Source organism: Castanea sativa, chromosome 2 (assembly GCF_040712315.1).
Source record: "Castanea sativa cultivar Marrone di Chiusa Pesio chromosome 2, ASM4071231v1".
NCBI lineage: Eukaryota > Viridiplantae > Streptophyta > Magnoliopsida > Fagales > Fagaceae > Castanea > Castanea sativa.
The window spans coordinates 38,115,822-38,143,799 of NC_134014.1; the positions used below are offsets into that span (position 1 = coordinate 38,115,822).

The window sequence follows — 27,978 nt, forward strand, 5'->3', positions numbered from 1 at the left end:
TTAACCTTAACAGATTCCATACAGACAAAAACTAATACTACAACAATACCTAGAAACACCAGATTGTGAATATGTTTAACGACCTTGTTGAAGGCTTGTAGTACTTATGGAAGCTTGACTGGGGCTGATTGTTGTTGGTGTAGATACATGATACATAGGAACGAGCATATAGAGATTTGGCATTGTCGCCTCAAACTTAAGAACTTGAATTGCTTGCCTTATTGAGAGTTTCAGATTTTGATTAGGGTGAAAACACCAAAGTCCAATGATAATTAAACACTTGTTTTTCATCAAAATCAACTCGTAGCTTCTCATCCACTACCAAAAGAAGGTCTCCTTTTCCAAGGAGATTCCAAATCCACTCTACCAATCCCATTTTAAAATTCTTTCCCATTGGATCAATTGATCTTCTTCCAGTAACAATTTCTAAGGCAACTACCCCAAAGCTATACATATCCGATTCTTTACTAGCCCTACCTGTTCCTAAATATTCTAGAGCCATGTATCCTAAAGTTCTAGCTACTCCAATTGTTTGGGGACCTAGCTCATGATCCATAAATCGAGCTAACCCAAAATTTTATCAATATTCTTTTCATTTTTGAAGTTATTTTTCTATTTTATTTTATGAAGAAAATAAATAGAAAGTAGTTAATCTTAACGTTGTTTTTTATGTTGTTTTTCATATATAAAAAGTCACCAAGAAATTAAACAAATTCTAAAGTCAGATAACAGAGAAAGACATGGAAACTGTGGGATTTTACTTCTCTTGATGTTGATAAAGTTCTATTGTTTGTTGATGTTCTCAATAGATAGGCTTCCAAGTACTTTTGTTTTTTGTTTTTTGGTTATATAGCAAATTTGATGCCGTTGATGTTATTAACTATTGGTCTGTATACTTTTCTTTTTCTTTTTTTTGAAGCTTATATAAGTGGTTAATTAAAAATTGCTCAATTGGCTTTCTCATTCTATCATTTACAATTTATTCTTTCAAAGAGAGGAAAATAAAGTAATCAAATTTAGTCACAAATTAAAAGAGGACAACATAAAATAGTAATAAACGTTTATATAATAATAATAATAATAATATATTGTTAGATGCAGAATAAATTTTCTTATAACGTGTCAACTTATAATATTTATAAATTAATAAATTAAAGAAAAAATTGTGCGAAGCACGGGTCAATAACTAGTGTATATTTAAAAGGTAAAATGTAACATTTATTTTTACTACTTTCATATTGGATCACATTAGTGGCCACATCATTTACCAATTTCTTAAAAAAAAAAGTTTAAACTTTTTTTTATTAATTTTTCGACTTAATGTTACTTTCTCCAACTTAATGCGTGTTAATAATGAAGGAAAAATGAGTTGTGAAGTAGGCGAGGTTTCCTATATTGGAGTTCCAGAATGGCACCTTCTCCGCATAGGTGGCCCATCCAACACGGCACACATAATTGACATTGTTCATCTCTATGGCTCCCACTGAAGGTACAGCATCTCCACGATATATTATGTTTAACTCATTAGGATCAAATCGAGTTATTTGGGAATGAACTGATGAATGAGCAGAGGGAAGAAGAAAAAGGAAGTAGAACAGTGGTAGCTTGAATAAGTTGCACAGCATGGCTTGGAATCGAGGGCGAACAGAGATATTTCACTCGAACTTTTATTGTATTATGATTTTATTGTCACCTCTTTCTTATATATTGCTTCAACTACTCGAACTCATCATCATAATAATTTGGCTTCTTATCTTATGTTTGGACATTGCTAAAATCGATTATTAAGGCAAACGGAATTAAACCAGTGGCCGTCCTAAGTTGTTTTGAATTTTTTTTTATTTTTTAAAAGAGTTAAATATGTAGTGTTCATATGCTGTTATGATGACGCTGTCATTGGTTTTAGAGCTAGTTTTGGCAAATTGGAAAGAGCCATCGTGACAGTAATATCATTTTCCTATAAGATTCTTAGTATGTTTTTAGACTTCTTAAAATATAAGATGTTTAACTTAGTTATTTACCTAAGTGATTACTTAGGTAAATTATTCAAATCTAGGTTAACACAAGTAAATCATATCAAGTAAACAATGCAAAAAATAAAAAACACAACAATATAATAACCTAGGAAAACTAAACTGATAAAAAACCTGGGGAGGATTTAACCTAGCTATCTTCAAGGTAAAACAAGATCTACTATGAAAAAATCGAAGTTTTACAATAGCGACTTAGACCACTAACATCCTATTGCTATTTCAAGTAGAAAACTTACTACCACGACCACGTGACAGTTCCGAGTCCACGGACTACTTCTTTCTCAGATCCACATCATCCACAAGTACACCCACTTGTGTTTTCCTTTAAGCTCTTGAAATAGTAACCGAAGAGATCACCAAGTTTTCGACATCAATCTTGATCTTGATAACCATTAGTATGTATGAAGGTAAACACCTTTAGATCTCACAAGAGATTCACACATACAGCATAACAACAACCTCTAAAACGTGGCTAGGGTTTTTATATTTATATGAGACATAAAACATAAAACCCTACACGTCAATCGGGCTTGGGCTAAGTTAGATATTCTGCAGAAAAACAATTTGCACGAGTTTCGATCGATCGAGCCTAATTTTCGATCGATCGAGCCTTGTAGATTTAGTTTAATAAATCCTGCAGTACACTCGATTCCAATTTTACAATAAACACACTTTGAGCAGCCTAAAACTAGACTCTAAGTTTTGATCATGGTTTGCCAACATTATGCTTGAAGTTTTAATACATTTAGATCCTAAATTCTTAGAACCTAACACACACACACACACACACACACACACATATATATATATATATATAGAGAGAGAGAGAGAGAGAGAGAGAGAGAGAGAGAGAGAGAGAGGCATTAGCATCTTTTGTATAAAGAGGCACCATCCCATCCATTCAAGGATGGAGCCGGGGATATTTCTTAGGGAGCAAAGCATGGAAAAATATAAATATTTGTCATTCAAAAAAAAATTTAATAATTTTAAAAAAATTAATATGTGATAAATAAAAACAATAATTTATTTAATATTAAGAAAATATAATTAAAGAAAATATTAAAAAAAACATTTTATTTGTAATATATTTATACGTAATCATCTGTGATCTATCAAAATCCATCCTAACAGTCTTTCATTCGCAATAATCTATAATTTATTTCGTACTAAATATAACAATGTCCCTTTTAAAGTTCAACATCAAAGAACCCATTATAAAATCGTCTTATCTAATTTTCTTCAATGTCTATTTTTTTTACACTATTTATGAAAATGTTTTTTTTCTTCTTCTTTATTCTAATAAAACCATTCTAGGTACAAATGAAATAGTATTAAAAGTTGAAATTTATATTTAATACCATTGTATGTGATATATATATATATACACACACATGGACAAAAGAATAAGAAGCATTCAAACAATTCTTTTAGTGGGATCAACAGGTAGCATGATATAACTCAAACTAAAAGTCTCAAACTTTTAACTTTAGGTCTCAAAAATCAATTAAGTAAATTGTAATACCAAACATATATGGGTTAAGTGACCATTTTTTTTTTTGGATTCATTAAGTTAGTTTTCAATTTGGAAGGGTTACCTTTCAATTGAACCCAAAATCACAAATTTTAATGCAAAACATATATTAATCTAGAATCTATTTTATAGGTGGAAATACTTTTTTTGTCCCTACATTTTGACCTTATTCCCATTTTGGTCCCTACTTTTTTTATTTTACTACTTTTAGTTCCTCAATTTAAAAACACTTTCCGTTTCGGTTCCTACCACTATTACACTAGCATAAATATCCTATGTGGCAAATGGAGTGTATTGTTGGCACACAAAACGCCTATATGGCCATTAAAATAATAATATTATTTGGCATTTGGCATTTGGCATTTAAATAATGTCAAAATACACCACCATCTATCTCCACCGCGATCTCCACCTCTGAGTTGAGAGATAGAGAGATGAAAGAGAGAGTCCCACCAATGAGAGAGAGAAAAACACCGATCTAAGAGAGAGAGAGAGAGACAACAATTTTTGAGTGCAAGGATTTTTAATGGCTGGGATGGGTAATAGCTGATTTAGAGGACAGCTTAACCTCCTAAGCAAGATACAAATAATTAAGAAGGGAAAGAAATAGAGAGAAAGAGAAATTGTGATAGGAAAGAATGATAGTATTCATTAGTCAATTGCTTGAATGTCCTCCATCATACACGTGCCCTTATATACATGATTTGTTACTCGTTCTAACTACTGATCCGTTGCTTCTAACTAACTTTCCAGCTCACACTACTCTACCAGCCACACATTATAACTACTACTAACCACACCTTAGTTCTATTAACCCAACCTTACTAACTATAGTCACTTACAAGCCTCATACCACAGTAAAACATGTCACAGTATAGTAATAGTGAATTACAATGTTTATCTTCACAACCATACTACACTTATAAAATAATGATCCTAACAATTTTCCCCCCCTTAAAGCACCTTGCCCACAAGGTGAGGGAACCTTTTCTGCAAGTCATAGAGTATTTCCCAAGTAGCATCTTCTTTGCTCTCTCCTTGCCACTGCACTAACACCTGAGTCACAGTCCTACTCCTTAGCTGGATTGATTTCTTGTCCAAAATCAGCACAGGTTCAGGAGTAAGCACCATGTCAGCATTGACAGCAGGTAAAGTGGGTCTTAGCCTTAAGGTTGGAAACATGGAACACAGGATGGATCAAGGAACCCAGAGGCAGATCCAGCATGTAGGAAACCTCCCCAATCTTCTGAAGAACCGTAAATGGGCCATAATACCTTGGAGCAAGCTTACCCAACTTTTTGTTGTGCACTGAAGTCTACTTGTAAGGCTGCAATCTGAGATACACCCAGTCCCCAACAGCAAAGGACCTTTCCACCCTTCTCTGATTGGCAAACCACCTCATACGTTCCTGAGCAGCACACAAGTTCATCTTAAGCAAAGAGAGAATCTGCTGCCTATCTTTTAGCATTAAATCAATTGCATCAACCTGTGAAGTACCAGCTACATAGTCCAAAACCCGTGGAGAAGGATATCCATACTAAGCTTCAAAGGGTGTCATCTTAATTAAGGTGTGGAAATTGGTATTGAACCAGAATTCTGCTAAGGGCAGCCACTCCACCCAAATGCTAGGTCGATCAGCTGCAAAGGCCCTTAGGTAGTGCTCCAAGCTCTTGTTCACCACCTCAGTTTGGCCATCAGACTGAGGGTGATAAGCTGAGGACATGGCTAGTGAAACACCCTGTAACTTCATCAATTCCTTCTAAAAGTGTGAGGTAAAAACTGGATCTCTATCACTAACAATGGTAGAGGGCATTCCATGCAACTTAAACACATAATGCAAATAAAGATTAGCAACCTTGGCAGCAATGTAAGGATGGGCAAGAGCCATGAAATGAGTGTATTTGGTGAGTCTATCTACAACCACAAACACCACAGACTTCAATTGGGACTTAGGCAAACCTTCAACAAAGTCCATGCTCACATCCAACCATGGTTTCTCAAGAATGGGCAAAGGTTGCAACAACCCAATAGGGAAACAAGTTTCATGCTTAAGTTTCTGACAGGTGTCACACTCTTTCACATACTGCTTCAGATCTTGCCTCAGGCCAAGCCAAATGAAATCCTTTTGAAGCCTGTGCAAGGTCTTGAGGTAACCAGAGTGGCCCCCCAAGGGGCTGTCATGTACTTGCTGCAACACCACAGCCTTTAAATCCTTATTAGAGTCACCCAAGTACAACCTCCCTTTGTAAAATAGCAGCCCATTACAGGATGTGAACCTTGGAAAACTGTTAGTGCCTGACTGTACAGCTTGCAAAATAGCCTTTAGCTTTGGATCAGAATTATAGCTACTCTTGAACTCAGACAGCCAAGAAGGAGCGGGAAATGAGATAATGCATAAAGTACCTATAGAAGCATCACAAACATCAGTACCACAGGAACTACTTGCAGCAAGGACCAAGGCTTCAGACTAAGCTGAATCAACAGAAGAAACAGTAGCCACATCACCGTGCCTCCTAGAAAGGGCATCAGCCACCACATTCTCCTTGCCCTGCTTATACTCCACTATGAAAGCATATCCCAATAGCTTCGAAATCCACTTTTGTTGGGCTGGGGTACCCACCCTTTGTTCCAGCAAATACTTAAGACTGTGGTGGTCAGTCTTGATAACAAAAGGCCTCCCTAATAGGTAAGGTCTCCATTTCTTTACTGCCACCACCAAGGCTAATAACTCCTTCTCATAAGTGGAAAGAGAGAGCTTACTTCCCTTCAAAGCTTGGCTGTGATAAGTAATAGGTTTGTAGTCTTGCATCAAGACAACTCCAAGGCCCAAACCAGAAGCATCACACTCCACAGTGAAAGATTTGGTAAAATCAGGCAAGGCCAGAACTGGAGGACAAAAAACAGCTGCTTTAAGCCTTTGAAAAGAATTGTCAGCCTCTAAAGTCCAAACAAAAGAGTCTTTCTTCAAAAGAGCAGTCAAAAGGGCTGCAATTTGGCCATAACCTTTCACAAACTTCCTATAGTATCCAGTCAATCTAAGAAACCCTCTCAAGGCCTTCACATCTTTAAGGACTGGCCACTGTTGCATAGCAGCAATCTTTTTAGGGTCAGTTCTCACTCCTTCACCAAAGATAAGATGTCCAAGGTACTCCACCTCAGTAGTAGCAAACATGCACCTGGACTGTTTAGCATAAATTTGGTGCTTTGCCAATGTTTCCAAAAGTGTCCTAAGGTGACCAATGTAATCCAAAAGAGATTTGTTGTATACTAGGATGTCATCAAAGAACACAAGGACAAACTTTCTCAAAAATGTTCTAAAAATATCATTCATTAAGGATTGGAAGGTAGAGGGGGCATTGGTTAAGCCAAATGGCATAACCAAGAACTTATAATGCCCTTCATGTGTCCTAAAAGCAGTTTTATGTATATCCTCTTCCTTCATTCTGATTTGATGTTAACCAAACCTCAAATCCAACTTAGAAAACACACAAGCACCTCCTAATTCATCCAACAACTCATCAATTATAGGACTAGGATATTTGTCTTTAATAGTATCTTGGTTTAAAGCTCTATAGTCAGTACACATTCTCCACGAACCATTAGCCCTTCTAACCAGAAGAATAGTAGATGCAAATGGACTACAACTATGCCTAATTGAACCTACAGAAAGTAACTCCTTGACTATTTTTTCAATTCCATTTTTCTGGTAAAAGGGGTACCTATATGGTCTTTGGACAATGGCTTGGGCACCCTCCTTGAGCTGAATCTGATGCTCATGCCCCCTAATGGGAGGTAAGCCCACAGGTGTGGCAAATACTGCCTCAAATTCCTTCAACAAGGCAGCAATCTGTGGGGGAATCTGAGTAGCACCCTCTATAGTCTGAGTTGGATTAGAAATCTGCAAAACCAATCCCCTCTTAACAGGTTCCTTCAAGAAATAATCCCCATCTTGAATGTGATTACCATCTGCCCCCTTTAAACCTTGGACAAGTACATTCCCTTGGCCATACAAGAAGCACATGGTTAGCAATTTGAAGTCCCATTGGATAACCCCAAAGGTGCTCAACCACTGAGTACCTAAGATCAAGTCATACCCTTCCATAGGCAAAACATGTAGTTGAATCAAAAATTGATGTCCTTGCAACACAATAGAAACATCCTTGCACAAGCCATGAGTTCGCAGCACCTCACCATTAGCAACCTTTACCTCCAGGATTTGTGTACTGTCCACAGGTATATGCAACTGAGAAAATAATGCAATATCAACAAAGTTGGGGGTGCTGCCTGAATCTATCAAAATTATCACAGACTTATGTTGGACTTTACCCCTCACTCTCATGGTACCAGAAGTAGGAGTACCATTAAGAGCATAGAGTGTAATACCAGCCTCCTCAACACCACTGTATTGACAATCCAAGGAGTTTCCAGATGCATAACTACCATTACTTTCATCTAACTCAGTAATGTGCACTCCTAGATTAGCATTAGACATAAACTCCACACAATCAAGGATAAATAGCATGGCATTTTTACACTTATGACCAAGACCCCATTTCTCATCACAATTGTAACATAACCCTTTTTTCTTTCTCTCCTCCATTTGAGCAGGAGATATTCTCTTAATGGGTAACCTATTATTCTTAGCATCTGTCAAAGTGGGTATTTTAGGAGGTGGAACAAGAATGGAAGAGGACTTACCTGGTTCCAATTGATTCTTAGAAATATTTTTACAGCTCCAATTGTACTCCTCTTGAATCTTGGACAACCCAAAAGCCTCATTCAGTGACTAAGGATTAAGCATTCGTATAGGAAGTCTAATCTAATCCTTCAACCCACTGCGGAAGCAACTTAGTTTATGAGCAAATGAAAGACCCTTGATCCTGTTTGACAAAACTTCGAATTAGGCCTTATATACTGCGATTAAGGAGGTCTGTCTCAGTCTTGTTAGTGTTTCCATAGGGCCATCGTATGCAGTGGAACCAAACCTCACATGCAAAGCTTGAATTAAAGAATCCCAATCACGAAACACCCCTGTTTCCTCACCTTCTTGGAACCAAATCAGGGCCTCACCTTCCATGTGAAATGAAGCTAACATCAACTTTTCTCCAATGGGGGTGCTGTAGTATCTGAAATATTGATTAGCTTTATAGACCCAACTCACAGGATCTTCCCCAAAGAATCTTGGAAATTCCAATTTCATGGTGCGTGATACGGGTAATATCGTAGAACCAGAGTTAGGATTTATATTCTCACCACTTCTCTGAGACTGGAATCCCTGTGAACCTTGATCAAAAGAACTTAATTTCTGTAACACCATATTCAACTGTTGACTCATCTCATTTAGAGTTCTTGTATGGATTTCTTGTACAGATCGCATCTCCTGGAATTCCTTAGTGTGATGATCAGTGGTGGTACTGAGTGATGCAATAGCTTTGTTGGTCGCCGCTGTAGATCACGTTTCTGTCATGGCTGATTAGGAAAGCCTGCTCTGATACCAAATTGCAAGGATTTTTAATGGTTGGGATGGGTAATAGCTGATTTAGAGGACAGCTTAACCTCCTGAGCAAGATACAAAGAATTAAGAAGGGAAAGAAATAGAGAGAAAGAGAAACTGTGATAGGAAAGAATGATAGTATTCATTAGTCAATTGCTTGAATGTCCTCCATCATACACGTGCCCTTATATACATGATCTGTTACTCCTTCTAACTACTAATCCGTTGCTTCTAACTAACTTTCCAGCTCAAACTACTCTGCCAGCCACACATTATAACTACTACTAACCACACCTTAGTTCTATTAACCCAACCTTACTAACTATAGTCACTTACAAGCCCCATACCACAGTAAAACATGTCACAGTATAGTAATAGTGAATTACAATGTTTATCATCACAACCATACTACATTTATACAATAATGATCCTAACAGTGAGAGAGAGAAACTAGAGTGGATGAGCTTGAGCCATTTGGGTCTGAGTTTGAGTGAATCAATAGAGAGTGTGGGTCGGTTTAAGAAAGAAAAGAAAGAACCATTACTGGTTGCGATGGTGGCGATGAGCAAAGGAGGTCGACCATGGAGTTAGAAAGCGATTTGAGAGTTTTGGAAGAGAGAGAGAGAGAGAGAGAGAGAGAAAGAGAGGTTTGAGAATGTTTTAGAAGGGTGGGGGAACCAGTTTGATAAGGAAAGGTTAAGGTTTGAAGTTTTTCTTCTGAGTGTGCGAGAATTTTCTGGGTTTGTGAATGGGAATTTTGGGTTTGGTTGCTGAGAAAATACTTAATAAGATAATGACATGAAATGAAAAGAAAGAAAAAGAAAAGACAAGAAAAAAGGGATTAATTTGCTAAGAATATGAGTCATGTTTTAGGGAAGAACAAAAAAACATGATGATGTTCTTCCAAAAAAATTAATGAAAGGAATAAAAAAATTAATTTAATTATCTTATTTTATTTTAAATAAAATTAGAAACTGAGAATTTTATTTTAATTGTTATAAATAATTGGAGCCAACAGAGCTGTGTTGTGAAATATTCTGTTTAAGGATTGCTCACGCAAGTTTCTATTTAAGGATTCCGTGAGCAAATCTCATACAGAGATTGATTTAAGTTTTGGTTTGAGACTATTTAGAGGTTTGATTAAGCCAAGTGTTGAGTGAGTGGTTCACTAAGCGAAGTGTCGAGTGAGGCAGGTTGAAATTTTGAGTTTTTGTAGAACTATGTAGTGTGATTCACTTGAAATGAATTTTCAAAGTGCTTAGCTCACCTGGCACTTTGCATGAGCCTTAAAATTTTGTCCAACTGAGATCCAATAGATTGTGTTAAGACACATGTGAATCATGTTAGGGACATATGTCATTTAGAATTAGATAATCCTATGACAAAATGCACTTTACTTGTAATTGGGTAGATCTAGAATGTGTTTAACACTTCAAGGAATGAGAGTTCAAGTTCAAGTATTGAAGCCATGCAAATCTGTCCAAGAAACAAGTGAGGAAGTGCTGGATTTTAAAGCTTAACAGTTAGCTCGACAGATAGCATCTATCGAGGTTTAAAAGGGATCTTTAACCCGATGCTCGACAGCTGCTCAATAGATAACCTATCTATCGAGATTTACGAAAATCAGTTTTTCAGATCTGATTTCATTAATATCCATGGGTATGTGTTTAGGCTTTTTTTTTCTCACAACCCTAAACATATATAAGGATTATTTTAAGGGCCGTCAAAGGTTGCGCAAGTGTGAGGCAAAGGTTTTGATCAAGCATATTGAAAGTTCGATTAGTGTGTAAAACACTAATGAATGTTTAGATCCCCAATTTCAAATTAAACCAACACAAGCTTATATCCAAACAATATATGTGGGGAATAATAGGTACAAGTAAAAACCCAAACAAATAAATAACTCTACACCATAATTAATCACAACACAGTATCAATAAAAAGGTAAGAGTAAGGGTTAGAGAGATGCAAATACGAAGATAACATTGGCATGTGTTATCGAAGAGGAAACCAAAGAACTCGGCGAAAAATCTTTCCGCCGCCCTCCAAGCAGTCAAATGATCCACTAAAGAATAAAGTTGGGATACACGAATAGCAATAGACCCTCCAAGCCTAATCTACCCAATGCATCTAAGCCCTCCACGCTTCTTGCTACAACAAGGTTAAGCCTAATCGTGTCTTCTTTAGCTTCCCAGATCCTACAATAAGTCCATTGCATCAACCAAACAAATTGGTCATCTCCGAACTACTTCCCAAGCACCAAAATACCTCCTCACTGATATGGGTACTATGAGATAAGGATTTGACTAATGTACCTCTCAAGGATATGTCAATGGAGAGGATGAAAGTAGAGGAATTTGGAGAATCAAATGTCTAAGATTGTGGATGAGTCAATCTTGGTTTTCTCTAGGGTTTCTCTCTCAAAAATTCTCTCTGGGAGCTCTTTACATTTCGTTGATATAAAGGTATTTATAGTAAGGTATGCGAGGAATGTGAAAAGTCAGTTTTCATCAAAACAGGGCATTCTAGTAACTTGGCCTCGCGACTGGAACGAGTCGTGAGTTTGAATCTCGAGATAACTTCCAGGCTAGATTGCACTTTTTTTCCTATAGTGCTCCACCTGTCGTGACCCTTCTGCTCCCTTCATGCTTCACACGTGTGCTACTTTGGCAACTTGGCAGTCGCGAGTCAGTTCCGAGATCTAGTCATGAGACTCCTTTGAATGCACACATCTTGACTTTTCTTCACACTCTCACACACACAACCCTTACATAATTCTTACCTAAATACCGGGTATCTAATTGCTAAATTATAAGAAAATTTGGCACGGAATAAAGTCAACACATGATTGAATAAATTCAACCTTACACATATTGTGACCGGAGACATATGCCCTAGTTCATTTTTCTCTTGAAGAAGCTGCTGCGTTTGTACGGTATAAGGTTTTGTAACCAGGAGATTCGTGATCTTCATCGCATTGATAAACTGAAGAACTTTGCAGCCAACATCCTTCTCAAGTTGGTGAGTAAGTCGCGTATCGATTGGTTAGTCACGTACTGAGAGTCGTGCATTGAAAATGAAAGATTGTCACTACAGAACAAGTTCAATTGAGTATTGGGGTAAGGGTTCAACTGCAGGTTGGTATAAGGTACTGAGATTCCTTTACTTGTAACCGCTTGTTTTGATAATAGTGGATTCTTAGGAGTGGTGACCTTAAAATCACCCGGTGGGGTTTTTTCCTTGGAGGTTTTCCCCATTCGTAAACAAATCACCATGTCAACTTTATTTTTTGCTGCATTTAACTTAGTTGGTGATTTGTTTGTGCTACCACGCGTTTTCCATGTTAATTGAATCAATTAATTAACTTGGCTAAATTAATTGGTTAATTTAACACAAGGGATCAATACATTCTTGGCCTATTAGACTGTACTTCTAATCTTCAGCTCTTGACTTCTTCAGCCTTTTACAAACTAACCTACAAATGTAAATTCCACAATAAAATTAAGTACTCAATAATTACATGTAAACTTGGCACGGCATATGCCAACACACAAAAATTGTTAATTTGTGAATTGGAAATTAGCATAATTGGATAAATTTAACCATATGGATAATTCACCAGTAATTCAACAACTGGGGTTTAGACCTTAACAGACTCCATATAGAAAGTAACTAATACTATAACAAAACTTAGAAGAAAAGATGGTGAATATGTTTAACGACGTTGTTGAAGGTTTGTACTTATGGAAACTATATTACCGCTTATTGCTGTTGTAAGAGTTACACGATACATTTGAAAGGGAATATCTGTTGGGAGATTTGGCATTGTTGCCTCAAACTTAAGAACTTGAATTGCTTGTCTTATGGAGGACCTCATATTTCGGTTTGGGTGAGAACATCAAAGTCCAATGATCAACAAACACTCTACTTGTTTTTCATCAAAACCCGTTAGCAATTTCTCATCTATAGCTGAAAGAAGATCTCCTTTTGCATAAAGATTCCAAATCCACTCTAACAACCCCCAGAATCCTTTTGAGCTGGATCAAATGACTTCCTTCCAATAACAATTTCTAAGGCAACTACCCCAAAGCTATACACATTTGACACTTTACTAGCCTCACCTATTCTTATATACTCTGGATCCATGTAACCGAAAGTTCCAGCCACTCCAGTTGTCTGGGGACCCAACTCATGATCCATAAGTCAAGCTAACCCAAAGTCAGCAAGTTTGACATTTAAACTAGAGTCTAGCATGACATTGCTTGCTTTGATATCACGATGCACCACACATTGCTCCCACTCTTCATGAAGATAAAACAATGCAGAGGTCAATCCAAGAGATATCTTGTATCTCACTTCCCAAGTGAGAGGAGTCCTCTCTCCAAAGAGGTGAGTTTCAAGGCTACCATTTGGCATAAACTCGTACACAAGTAGAAACTCACCTTTGTCATGACACCATCCTATGAGTTGCACCAGATTTCAGTGCCTCACTTGGTTAAAAATCATCACCTCGGTTATGTATTCTTTCTTCCCCTATTTAGAGCCTCATGAGATTTTCTTTACAGCAATTAGCATATCCAATTGAGTTAAGTACCCCTTGTAAACAGCACCAAACCCTCCTTAACCCAACTTCCTCTCATCTAAGAAGCTATTGGTAGCTGAAACAAGATCAGTATAAGAAAACCTTCTCGAGGGCCGAATCGTCCATTTACCACTTTTCACAGAAATTATTAGAAACATACCACTATTTGAAAAATAAGTAGCAATATACCATTTTTTTTTTTGAAACTTGAGTTTGCTGTGTAAATCGATTTTTAAACACTCAAGTTTCATAAATAAAAAAAAAAACTCCTGCTGGCGTGGATTTTTTTATTGAAAAAATGCCACATGAAACTCAAGCTTTGTAAACTCGAGTTACATGCAACACAATACTCAAGGCTACCAAGCTCGAGTTCTTTGTAAATACAAAACTTGAGTGAAATGCTCTTTTTTTTTCTTCTTCTATGGTACTCAAGCTTACCAAGCTCGAGTTCCTTGTAATATGGAACTCGAGGTTCGCAAGCTCGAGTTCCTTATATTTTTTCCCCATAATCAACAAATAAACATAAACATAAAAATAAGTACTTTTTTTTTCATTTGAACGCACAAACATATGTTTTTATTTATTTAAATAGAAGCATTGTAAAATATGGTGTGCTACAACTCACCAAGAAAAAAAGTTGCCAAAGCAACTTTCACATCATCAGCCAAACGTTTAGATGTACAGAAAAAATCTTTCACATTCCTCTTAGAAACATTGCAATACTTATCAATCATTTGACCAGACAGTAATTCAGAACAGGATTTATAAAGTAACAATATGTGGCTTAAACTTCTTTCGGTGTGCCCATGGCTAAAAATGGAGTGAGATTTTTCTTTTACATGTTGTTCTAATTTCTCATTGTGACCCTCCTAATATTTTAACCAATTTGACCATAACGATTCCGAGAAGTTAGAAATTGATGAGTGTATTAAAAAATGAATGAACAAGGAGTACGAGTGGCCTAAAAATTAATATTTTGAAATTAAAATTTCTATATTTTACAATGCTTCTATTTAAATAAAGAGTAACATATGTTTGTGCATTCAAATGAAAAAAGTTACTTATTATGTTTATGTTTATTTTTTGATTATCGAGAAAAAAAAGTATAAGGAACTCAAGCTTGCCAAACTCGAGTTCCATATTACAAGGAACTCGAGCTTGGTAAGCTCGAGTACCATAGAAGAAAAAAAAAGAAAAAAAAAAAGAGCATTACGCTCAAGTTTTGTATTTACAAATAACTTGAGCTTGGTAAGCTCGAGTATTGTGTTGCATGGAACTTGGGTTTATGAAGCTTGAGTTCTATATGGCATTTTCCAATAAAAAAACCCATGTTAGCACAAGTTTTTTTTTTTTTTTTTTTATGAAACTCAAGTGTTTAAAACTCAATTTACACATGAAACTCGAGTTTCATGAACTCAAGTTTCATAAAAGTGGTATATTGCTACTTATTTTGTAAACAATGGTATGTTGCTAATAATTTCCGTGAAAAGTGGTAAGTGGCCAATTTGGCCTCTTCTCAAGCCTGCTACTTTCTCAAGATCATCATTAATTGTGAAAACTTTGCTAATGTTGCTCTCTTTTTTCTTGCCCTTCCATATCCACAATATTGTAAATGCTATAATCACCCTAGCAATCAGAACACCACCAGACACTGTTAAAACCACTATTAGTCTCTGTTTTTTCGCTTCATTTCCAAAAGAAGTGCTTATATCCAAGTTTGAATTAATTTCCCAGGACTTAAGAATATGTCGCTCTATATTTAGACCAGTAGCAGCTGAAAAATCAATTGTGACCCACTCAAGCAGAACCTTCCTCAAATCAATTTGGTAAGAAAGGCTAGTAGTCTCCTCAGGATTAGAGGTTGTCTGGTAGTTCCAAGAGACGCTCAAATTCTTAGTACTAGCATTGTAGATAATCCATACATCTGCAGTATATCCACTGTGAAAACTAGGATCCCAAGTGGTGTATGTTGGGGTTTATGCCCTAAAACCCAATTTATTGGCATGTATTTAATAATTAAATTGTTTAATTATATGAGACTATCTATAAATGAACTAAGACATTATCATAGTCCATGAGATGCATTGTATGTGATTTATGTGAAAAGTCACAGAAGATATAAATCACAAGTTCTTTGTAAACTCAAAAGTTTAGTTCGTAATCGGTGATGAAATTGGGCGTTTCATCTGCAAAGACTATAACATATCAACTAAGATGATTTGTCTTGATCATGGAAGTGGAGACTTCTAGTTGGTATGTTGATATGTTTTAAGAGTTAAGACATATTGAACTGGACCGCTGTGAGATTTATTATTCTCCTAACGACTGTCAAATGAATAATAAATCTCACGACTTCTATTTACATCAACTCTAAATCCTGAGAGAATAATGGACCTGATCATGAGATGTATGTTGCTTTGATATATCAGGAGTGAGATCTATTAGTTACGGTCAAAACCTCAGTATGTTGGGCATCCGCATTTAGTGTTGATGGAACATATATTCTCAAGATGGAATTCATAGTCTCTTAATGGAAATACAAAATATTCTTTTGAGATAAGTTTAATGGATTTAGTTATTCAGAATGTTGGACCCAACCACTTTAGTAAGGAGTTACTAAAGTATATATTTATGAAATTGGATTTCATAAATATATGACGAATAACATAAAGGATTAAACCGGATACTCAAGGATTAAGATGTAGTAATCTTCAAAGTGGCAGTCTATATTCATGACTTTAGATTACTACGAATATTTTAATGAAGGGGTTGCATGCATAATAAAGTCTTGGGATATAATTTATTAATAAGGCCTAGAGTGCAATTATATTTATATAGTGGTATTAAATATAATTAATGGTAACTTTGGGCTTGTCAAGAGTTGACGGAAAAGCCCAAGGCCCATTGGAGCTAGTGTCTTATTGGTCCCTTTTGGTCCCACTCCAAGCCACACACTAAAGCCTAATTGGAAAGGCCTAATAGGCCAGCCCAATTAGATAATCAGTTACTTATAAAGAGAAAAACATACAGAATTTTTATTAGTGAAAATAAGAAACGATGTGTGAGAGAGTGTGAGACACACTTTCATTCTCCCTTTGAAAACTGATTGAGAGACCACACATCTTGGGCGTAAAGTGGAATTGGAGTGAAGATTAAAAGTGTTCCCAAGTGCTTCTAATATTTGTTTTGAATTTCTCCACACCAAGGTACGCTATCTTGTTCTTAAATTCTGAAATTTACATAGTGCATGTTATCAATCATGAATGAAATAGATCCTTGTTTGTTGCTTCCGCTATGTGTTTTGTATGAGATACAAAACCAGAATTTTTCCTTCAATTGGTATCAGAGCCAGGTTTTCATATCATGATTGTATAGCATGTGATTGAATTTTAGAATTTAAGAAAACCGACATCTTTGTCTTTCAATTTTCTGCATCATTTGGATATAATGAAGAGAATCTTTGCAAGGATATAGTTTTTGAATAAAAGAATAACTGTCAAGTGGGATGGTAATTGTCTTCTTGTCCCACGGATTGAATTGATTGTCATTTACCATGTGATTCAACATGGCGGTACAATAGCATGGTAGTTATTGATTGGCAGTTATGCTTTTGTCAAAAAAAAACCTTGAATTGTCTTGCACCGTTTGGCTTGGAGTGATTGCTTGGAATTGGTGCATGGCTTTGCATGGAATAAATATCTTGCATGTGTTCTACGGATGGGTTCTTGGTTTATATGGCTTGCATGGTTTGAATGTGGGTTGACTATTCAAAATCTTGAATTTGCACACCAAGTTTTCAACCGTGGGCCATAATATATATTAATATATATATATATATATATATGTACTTTACATTGACCAATTGTAAGGTATATGTAAAGTTATATAGGTATATTATATATTACATATATTAATTTGTATATTATATTATATATAATATAATATGGATTTTTATATGTAATAAGGGTTTTTATTACGTTATATATATTTATATTTGTTAATGCTAGTTTAATGAAATTTATTCCTAATGAGATTAGGATTAGATTTTTTCACGTGTCTAGCATTATTATGGTTCTTGATCTGTAAATCTTCGTTGATAAAATCAAAAAGTGTTTTTGATGGCAGAATAATAAAGATGTCAAAAACGGTTACCTGAAAATTCTGAAAAAATCAGTTTTGCGAGTCTCGATCGATCGAGAATTCCTTTCGACCGATCAAAGGCACTGAATTTTGAATTTTCACTTGTTTTTGACTAAGTGTTAAAATTTTAATAAAAGCAAGGCTATATGATTAATTTTATAGTCCTTAAAAGTTAAGGATATTTATTAATCATTATCTAACTAAAAGACCTACCGAGATCAAAGATGTTAGTTAAATAGAACTCTTAGTCCTAAATTGTTTTATGATTAATAGTCCTTAATTTATTTTAATTAGAGGGTTTTAATGAGATTAAAATTCTAATTAAAAAGTTATATAGTTTCTAATGAGATTAGAATCTTTTATTTAGTAAATTAAGGAAAGAGTTCTATATAACTAATTTTTGATTCATTAGTGTTTAAGGAATCCTAAATAGTTTAGGACTTCCATTTTAGTTAGTGATTCTAATGAGATTAGAGTCTTGAACAAGTGCAAGGTTATTAGTTGTGATGGGATCACAATTATTTAAGAAAAACCCAAATAACGAGTGGGAGTGCTTAAATAACCCTTTTATTAAATTTATTGTAATGTGAATAAATACCTTGTCTTGACTTCGAGTCTTGCATTCCATGCGGAGGGTATTTACTTCACGGATTACAAGGTTAAACTTCTTTGTGATTAAGCGAATGTTCGTTACACTAAAGTGACGTGACTTAGTAACATCACATCGAATTTAAACAATTAAACACATTTGATGTGTAGGGTTAAATTTGTGATTAGATCACAATGTTTTTAGGACAATCCACTTGTTTTAAAATTTCTAGTGGGAGAGAGATACAAGGGTTGGATCTCACGGCCTCCATTGTTGGTTCATAATAATGTGAAATATATACTTTGTCTTTGCTTCGAGCTTAGCATTCCATGCGGAGAGTATTTATTTCATGGTACTACAGGATTGAATTTCTTGGTTTATAGTAGTTTGATCAAACACCTTGTCTTAGCCTCGAGCTTTGCATTCCATGCGGAGGGTGTTTTGTATCATGACACTACATAATAAGCCTGTTTAAAGGGATGAAATGTGGCTACACATGATTCTAGGCAATGGTGTACACTAGACTAAGTTTGATAGTATCCTCTATGCTGAGTTCTTGCTATTATCACTTAGAGGCCAAAGAAATAGCGGCAAATTATTTTGTTTGGTAAGAGTTACCATGATAGTATTTATAATGAGAGTAATTCTCGCCTGATCGTAGTGGTTGGTATTCACTCTATGCTGAGGAATATTAATTGTGGGATTAGGTTGTCGTTGCACCTAGTATAGTATGTTTTTCGGGTTTTATACTATATGGTTATGGATGCAAAATACAATGTCCCTGTAATTATGTTCATAGTCTCGAATTGAAGTTGCCATAAATTTTTGTTCTCTAACTATTTTTTTTATTGAATCACATTAATTAAGATATAATTTTAGACATGGTGCTTAAGGAGCTGAAGTACATATATATGTTTCAATTCAGCATTATCATAATTTCCTATGCATGATGCATTGATGGAAGATGGCTTATGATATGATCATAATCTCCATTGAAATGCTAATATGTTACATTGGCTTTTATCTCAAATGTGCTACAGCATGAGATGCAAGAGTTAGTACTAGACTTAGACTTTGTATTAAGTCTAAATGAGATGTTTGGTATGAAATATCGTGCTACTAGACGATATTTAATATAAGTCATATTGAGTGCCAAGAAAAGCTTAAGTGTAGTTCCAATTCTATATCATTTTATGAAAATATTTTCATTTTAAAATGAATTGGAATTCTTGGATGTAGAGATTAAATGTTAATCTCATATGGATATGATCCATAAGTCCATGTTAGAATCATTTGACCAATTCAAATTGTTTTGAAAATAAATTTCTTTTATATTATCTGAATTGATGAGTGAGTTCTACACAACGGAAGACATCCTAAAAGCTAAGGCTAGGATCAATATGATTTAATTCAAATTCTAAGCCTAGACCGAAAGGAAAAGGTGGTAAGAAGAGGAATTAAAATACCAAACAGTTGGGCAAGCTATTTGCCCTAGTAGTTGCCAAAAGGAAATTAGACTCAAAAGTATGACCAAAAGGAAATTGTTTCCGTTTTGGTAAAGCTAAGTTTTGTCCATGATTGTTTTCTAGATGGAGATTTACATGTTTTACTTTTTAAAGAGAAAGTTTTCATCCTTTGGTATTGTATGTTTTTGGCCCTTATGTCTAGATCTTATTAATCTAAATGATATTCAAGATTGGTGAAAGATGGGTTTTTAGAACCATTATTTGTTAAATTTTCAATCTATGAATTCTATTTAGAGGATAATATGATCTAGGGTTTCTTTATTGTAAATGAATATAATATCAATGACTTCTTTAAGTCAGTGCATACATAAAGGAGGAATAAGACTCTTTTAGAAATAGTAAAGTACATGATAAGTATTTCCATTTTCTTATTTCTTTTGGAGATATACTCTATGTATTACTATACATTTTCTAAAATTGATTTCAAAAGTTTGTTCCTAAGACATTTGTCAAATTGTGGATTAGGTAAAAACCTAGTATATGATACTTCCACTTTTGGGGATGTCCAGCACTTGTGCTAGAAAGGAAGTCTAACAAAATGAAATCAAAAGGTAGAAAAATGTGTGTTGTTTATGTTGGGTATCCAAAAGGAATTTCAAAAGATTGTTTTGGTAGTCATAAAGAAGACAAGATGTTTGTAAAGTACAAATACAAAGTTCTTGATGATGACTATGTGAATAATCTTAAAGCTATATATAGAATCATTCTAGAAGAAAAATGTCAGAATTTGTTGTAAGACAACTATGAAATACATTTAGAAATGAGATGGTTGTATTAGATACATCACAAGGAATTATTCTAGATATATAGCTAATACACCAATACAATATCGTAGTGGGAGGATTATCAATTATCAAATAAATTCATACTTTTGGAATAAACTTTTGAAGTCATTCCACAAGGATATGAATTTGATCCTCGGTCCTACGTTGAGGCAATAGATGATATAAATATGGATTACTGGATCAAGGTTATGTAAATAGAATTAGATTCTATTTAAAGTCTAGAACTTGTAGAGGAGCCTAATGGCATTAAACCTATCGTTCTCAAATAGGTCTACAAGAAAAATTTGAGATTGATAGATTTGAAGGTGCAAACCTTCAAAGTAAAGACTAATGGTGAAAATATTTATTCAGAACGAAATGGTTCGACTATGAAAAGATTTTTCACCAATAGTCAAGTTTGACTTTATCTAGATTCTCTTATCCATTATATTTCATTTGGATGAAATATGGCAATGGATATCAAGAAAACTTCTTTTAGTAGCAATCTTGAGGAAGACATCTATATGATGTAACTAGACTTGTACATAGCAAAGAAACGGTAGTATTTAGATTGCAAGTTCCTTAAATTCCATTTAAGGATTAAAGCAAGCATCTAAATCATAAAATATTATCTTTGATCAAGAAATCAAATTGTTTGATTTTGATCAAATATTAAAAGGCCTTATGTGTGTATAGCTATATAGAATAATAAGTTTCTTAATGTATGTTGATGACATTCTAATCATTTAGAATGATGTTGATTTATTGTCATCAATGTGTTTTTGGTTATCTAGTCCTGTTTGATATAAAGTACTTGGGAAAGACTGGTCACATCCTAAGAATTAAAATTTGTTATAATTCAGAAATTAGGATGTTGGGTCTATCTCAAACTGCTTAAATAGATTAGATTCTAGCCAAGTATAACATATAATACTTCAAGAAAGGATTCTTTCCTTTTAAGTTTGAAGTTCCTTTATATAGGATTGTGGTCCTAAGACATTTAAAAGGAAGAGCATAGTAAGACGGTCCCTTATATCAAATAGATAGGAAGTCTTTATACTATGCTACATGCTAGGCTAAATATCTATTTTACGGTGGGCATAGTAAGCAAATATCAATTGAATCAAAGATCATTTAATTTAGTGGGAGTAAAGCATATACTCAAATATCTTATGGGAATAAGGTGTTATATGCTTGTCCACAGAAGTGAAGTTTTGATCATTACTGGATGTGCAAATACTGATTTGTAGTTTGATTGTGATTCATGAAGTTGGACTTCAAGATATGTGTTCATCCTTGGTAGTGAAGATACACATTATGAAGTTGAACTTCAAGATATGTGTTCACTCTAGGTGGTGAAGATACACATTAAGTGTAAATGATATCTTCTCATTAGAGAGATATGAGTACATGAGAAATAGTAGTAGTAGAAAAGATAATTTATGCAATAAATTTGGCTGTAACTTGTTTCCAAGCCTTGCCTTAGAGTGATTATGAATTACTCTAAAGGGAAATAAGTGTCAGATATATGATAAATTATCTTTGAGGGCAAGTGGGAGATTGTTGGGGTTTATGCCCTAAAACCCAATTTATTGGCATGTATTTAATAATTAAATTGTTTAATTATATGAGACTATCTATAAATGAAGTAAGACATTATCATAGTCCATGAGATGCATTATATGTGATTTATGTGAAAAGTCACAGAAGATATAAATCACAAGTTCTTTGTAAACTCAAAAGTTTAGTTCGTAGTCAGTGATGAAATTGGGCGTTTCATCCGCAAAGACTATAACATATCAATTAAGATGATTTGTCTTGATCATGGAAGTGGAGACTTCTAGTTGGTATGTTGATATGTTTTAAGAGTTAAGAAATATTGAACTGGACCGCTGTGAGATTTATTATTCTCCTAACGACTGTCAAATGAATAATAAATCTCACGACTTCTATTTACATCAACTCTAAATCTTGAGAGAATAATAGACCTGATCATGAGATGTATGTTGCTTTGATATATTAGGAGTGAGATCTATTAGTTACGGTCAAAACCTCAGTATGTTAGGCATCCGCATTTAGTGTTGATGGAACATATATTCTCAAGATGGAATTCATAGTCTCTTAATGGTGATACAAAATATTCCTTTGAGATAAGTTTAATGGATTTAGTTATTCAGAGTGTTGGGCCCAACCACTTTAGTAAGGAGTTAATAAAGTATATATTTATGAAATTGGATTTCATAAATAAATGACGAATAACATAAAGGATTAAACCGGGTACTCAAGGATTAAGATGTAGTAATCTTCAAAGTGGCAGTCTATATTCATGACTTTGGATTACTACGAATATTTTAATAAAGGGGTTGCATGCATAATAAAATCTTGGGATATAATTTATTAATAAGGCCTAGAGTGCAATTATATTTATATAGTGGTATTAAATATAATTAATGGTAACTTTGGGCTTGTCAAGAGTTGACGGAAAAGCCCAAGGCCCATTGGAGCTAGTGTCTTATTGGTCCCTTTTGGTCCCACTCCAAGCCACACACTAAAGCCCAATTGGAAAGGCCTAATAGGCTAGCCCAATTAGATAATCAGTTACTTATAAAGGGAAAAATATACAAAATTTTTATTAGTGAAAATAAGAAACGGTGTGTGAGAGAGTGTGAGACACACTTTCATTCTCCCTTTGAAAACTGATTGAGAGACCACACATCTTGGGCATAAAATGGAATTGGAGTGAAGATTAAAAGTGTTCCCAAGTGCTTCTAATATTTGTTTTGAATTTCTCCACACCAAGGTACGCTATCTTGTTCTTAAATTCTGAAATTTACATCGTGCATGTTATCAATCATGAATGAAATAGATACTTGTTTGTTGCTTCCGCTATGTGTTTTGTATGAGATACAAAACCAGAATTTTTCCTTCAGTGTAAACTGAAGAATGAATTGAGTTGTTGTTAATTCCCACATGCATAATATTGGGATCTCATTTTGTGTTCGCATAAGAGTCAAACTCTACCTGAACAATTTGGTTCTTTGGTGAATCACTGAATGTGGTGTTGTATAGTCCCAGAAAGCCACCAATTGAATTTGGCGGGATTTGAAATTCTACAAGAGCCAGGAAGAATGAAGTTCCATTTCCATAATTAAGATGGCCTTGCGTGTCAATAGTGAAGGAGAAATGAGTTTTGAAGTTGGCGAGGTCTCCTGATTTGGAGTCCTAGAGTGGCACCTTCTCCGCATAGGTAGCCATACCAACATGGCACAGATAAGTGGCACTGTTCATTTCTATGGTTCCAGTAAAAGGTATAGCATCTCCCTGATATATTATGTTTGATGCATTAGGATCAAAGCGAGTTATTTGGAAAGAAACTGATGAATGAGCGAAGGGAAGTGGAAAAGGAGGAAGAATAGTGGCAGTTTGAATAAGCTGTAGAAAGTTGTGACCATGGCTTGGAGATGAGAGAGTAGGAGAACTTTTATTGTATTAAGGTTTCTTAATTTTTCACCTCTTCTTATATATTGCTTCAACGACTCGGATTCATCATAATAATTTGGCTTCTTATCTTTTGTTTGGACATTACTAAACGGAATGAAGGCAGTGGCCGTCCTTATGTGCTTTGAAATTTAAGGGCATGTTTAGGTGTAAAAAAATGATCACTCATCACTCCTCACTCAAATGTTATCACTCATCACTCTATAACTCTTTTTTCATCACTCAAAAATCCTCAAATATCTCCAAAGCCGATTTGGCACCTAATCCTAGTTCTATTTTCAACTCAAAAAATTGGGACCCACCCTCTGACATATACTACCAATGCACCAGAACCCCTACCCACCCTACCCCAAAACCAAACCAGAGTTCTTTACTACAACTTTCTCAAGAAAATGGTCATGAAAGAATAGAATGAATAGCATAGGCTTCAACTACAACATTTTATTGCAAAGTATAAGCAAGGATCGTCCTTTACTTATTTTTGTTAATATTATTCCAAAATATTCAAGACCATATTAAGTCTTAAGATTATGTTGTTGACTTTTTTCTGATCAACCTACTTGGGTCAAGTTATAATTTAGGCATCTTTGACATAAAGTAAAGGCAGTTTAACTTGCATTTTGGCTAAAATCGGTACAGCTGAGAAACTGAGCACAATACCCAGTACCCACATAAAAATTGCAGAGCAACTATGCAACAACTCTTTACTCCACAAAGAAAAAAAAAATTGCACAGATCATATTTTTGTCTTCCCCACTCCATATCTCATATTATTTTGCCTTACCCACAGCCCAGATTTACTCTATTCCCCACTCCAAATCTCTTTTTCTTTTCTTTTTTTTTTTTTTTCTTTTTTTTCTCTTTCCCACGCCAAATTTTAGATTTTTTCCCTCTTACCCACAACCCAAAAACAACAGATACAAACTGGAGTAGAAGGAAGATGGGTACGAAGAAACCCACTGCCAAGACAACAGATACCTATAGCCTATGAGACCCACTGCCAAGACAAAGACGGAGATGGAGCAGAAGGAAAACTTGAGCTTCAGCTGGAGTGCAAACCCGAACTATGAGAGTAATGGGTTGTGTTAATGGTAGATGGGTATGGAGAGAAGAGAGTGGCTTGGGAATAGAAGAGGAAGAGGGGAAAAAATTGTCTAGAAGAAAGAGAGAGCCGTTGGTAGTCATTGGAGCTGGCAAGGAAAAGACAGGACATAGACAACGGGGCCCACCATATGAATATATTTACAAAAAAGCCACCATCACTCTGCTTTCATAACTCAAAACCCAAAAGTTGTTTTCAGTTTTGCTAACTTATCACTCAAAAATCAGAGAATTGAGTGATGGAAACAAAACTTGAAAACACAGCCAAACAGACTTTCTCTCTGTGGGACCCACCATTTTTTAGTGATGAGTGATGGAAACAGAGTAATGGGTGATGGAAACACAAAAATCCAAATAGCCCCTAATTATCTAATGTTCATATGCTTTTATCGGTTTTAGAGCAAGTTTTTGGCAAATTCGAAAGATTCTTTAGATTATACAGCAGCATTGTCCTCTCCATTCAGGGACGGATCCGGGAACATTTCTAAGTGAGCCAAAGCATGAAATATATATATATATATATATATATATATATATATATATATATATATATATATATATATTGACCATTCAAAAATAAACTAATACATCATAAATAAAACTAGAATTTATTTAATACTAACAAAATATAAACAAATAAAAATAATTGTATTTTTAATACATTTATACTCAATCATTTGTGATCTATCAAAATGTTACTCAACAAACTTTCAATCACAACAATTTATAATTGATTTCATTTTAGAATTCGCACACAATAATTTTCCTTTGAATGTACGAACTCAAAGAATCCATTATAAAAACATCTTATTTGTTTTTCTGTGAAGCATTTATTTTTTACACTATTTAAGATTGAAAATTATTTTTTGTTTATTGCAAAAAAAAAATCATTTTACAAAGGAAATAATATCAACCACAAAAGTTGAAATTTATATTTAATATCAGTGTGTGTGTGTAAGACACACACACACACACACAAAAACCAGCAACCAAACATAAGTGAAGTTTTTGTTTAAGGATTGCTCACACAAGATAAAATGTTTAACTATCTTAGAAGATGATAGACCAAGAATGTATTGACCCCTTCGGTAAATTAATCGATTAATTAGCCAAGTTAATTAATTAGATTCAATTACATGCAATAAGCATGGTAGCATAAACAAATCACCAACTAAAGTAAATGCAGCAGAAAATAAGTTTGACACAGGTGATTTATTTACAAATGGAGAAAACTATCGAGGCAAAACCCCACCGAGTGAATTTAAGGTCACCACTCCCGAGAATCCACTATTATCAAAACAAGTGGTTACAAGTAAAGGAATCACAGTACTTATACCAACCTATAGTTGAACCCTTACCCCAATACACAATTAGATTTTTAATGTAGTGACAATCTCTCCTTTCAATGCACGGCTCCAAGTAAGTGACTAACCAATTGATGCACGGATCCCAGTACGTGACTAACACACCAACTTGAGGAAGATATTGGCTGCAAAGTTCTTAAGTTCATCCAAACGATGAAGATCAAGAAGCTCCTTGGTTACAAAACCTTTGGTACAAAGACGCAGTAGCTTCTTCAAAGAATATGATGAACTCGGTCAACTTTTGTCTCCAATGATACAATGCATGAAGGGATGCTCTAATTCCTTGTGTGATGGCCTTTAAAATAATCCTTATATATGTCTAGGGTTGTGAGAAAAGAATTCCTACACAAATACACTTGGATATGCGTGAAATCTGATCTGAAAATCTGAATTTCGTAATGTTGGATAGATACTATTTCTGTCAAGCATACGCATTAAACCTCGATAGATATCTATCTGTCAAGACATCTATTGAGCTTTAATGAGCAGCACTTCTTCACTTGTTTCTTGAACAGATTTGCATAGCTTCAATACTAAACTTGAACTCTTGTTACTTGAAGTACTGAACTCATCCTAGATCTACCCAATTACAAGTAAAGTGTGTTTTGTCAAAGGATTAGCCAATGTTACATAACATACGTTCTAACAAGTTCCACGTATGTCCTAAAAATCTCCTCCCTTGGCAATCTGTGACAAAACCACAACAAACAAATGAATTATGAGAAAAGTCATAAATCACTAAACTCATAAACACTTGTTGAATACAATAAAATCTAATCCTAACATAAACTCTTGAAAAATTTTGCAAGAAGAGAGTTCATGGCATGATAGATTTTGACAACCTGTCTTTCTGAAACTCTATAAACAAAACTCATCAAGACATCTTAGTGTGAAAAAAAAATAAAAAATTGCATACATAAAGAAACATGTTTATAAAGAGAGAAAAGAAACAACACATGGAGAGATAGCTGAAAAAGAAACATACATCATATATATATATATATATATATATATATATCAATAAGAGTACAATGTATGTAACAGAAATGTCACAAGACCAGTATACAAAAGGATAATGTAAGTACATAAAATCCACACTACATCCCTCATAAAAGAAAATACTCCCCCTAACAAAAAAATCTTATGCTAACTCTCCCCCTAAATACATAACTACTCTCATCCCAAACAACTCCTCCTTTTTGTCACGAGTGACAAAGGGTAAGTCATCACTAAGAGGTCATCTCGTGAAAAGCTAGCATCCTCATCCTCATCCTCATTATCATCATCACTATCATCAACATCCTCATTCGCCAAAGCCTCAAGTGAAGGAAAAGGAGAAGCGATGAAGCCACCCAT

The 27,978-nt window shown here is 34.8% G+C and overlaps 1 pseudogene; it reads right to left on the minus strand.

Annotated features, from left to right (window-relative positions):
- Window positions 1–75: 75 nt before the first annotated feature.
- On the minus strand, window positions 76–27,978 carry LOC142625303 (L-type lectin-domain containing receptor kinase IX.1-like; annotated as a pseudogene).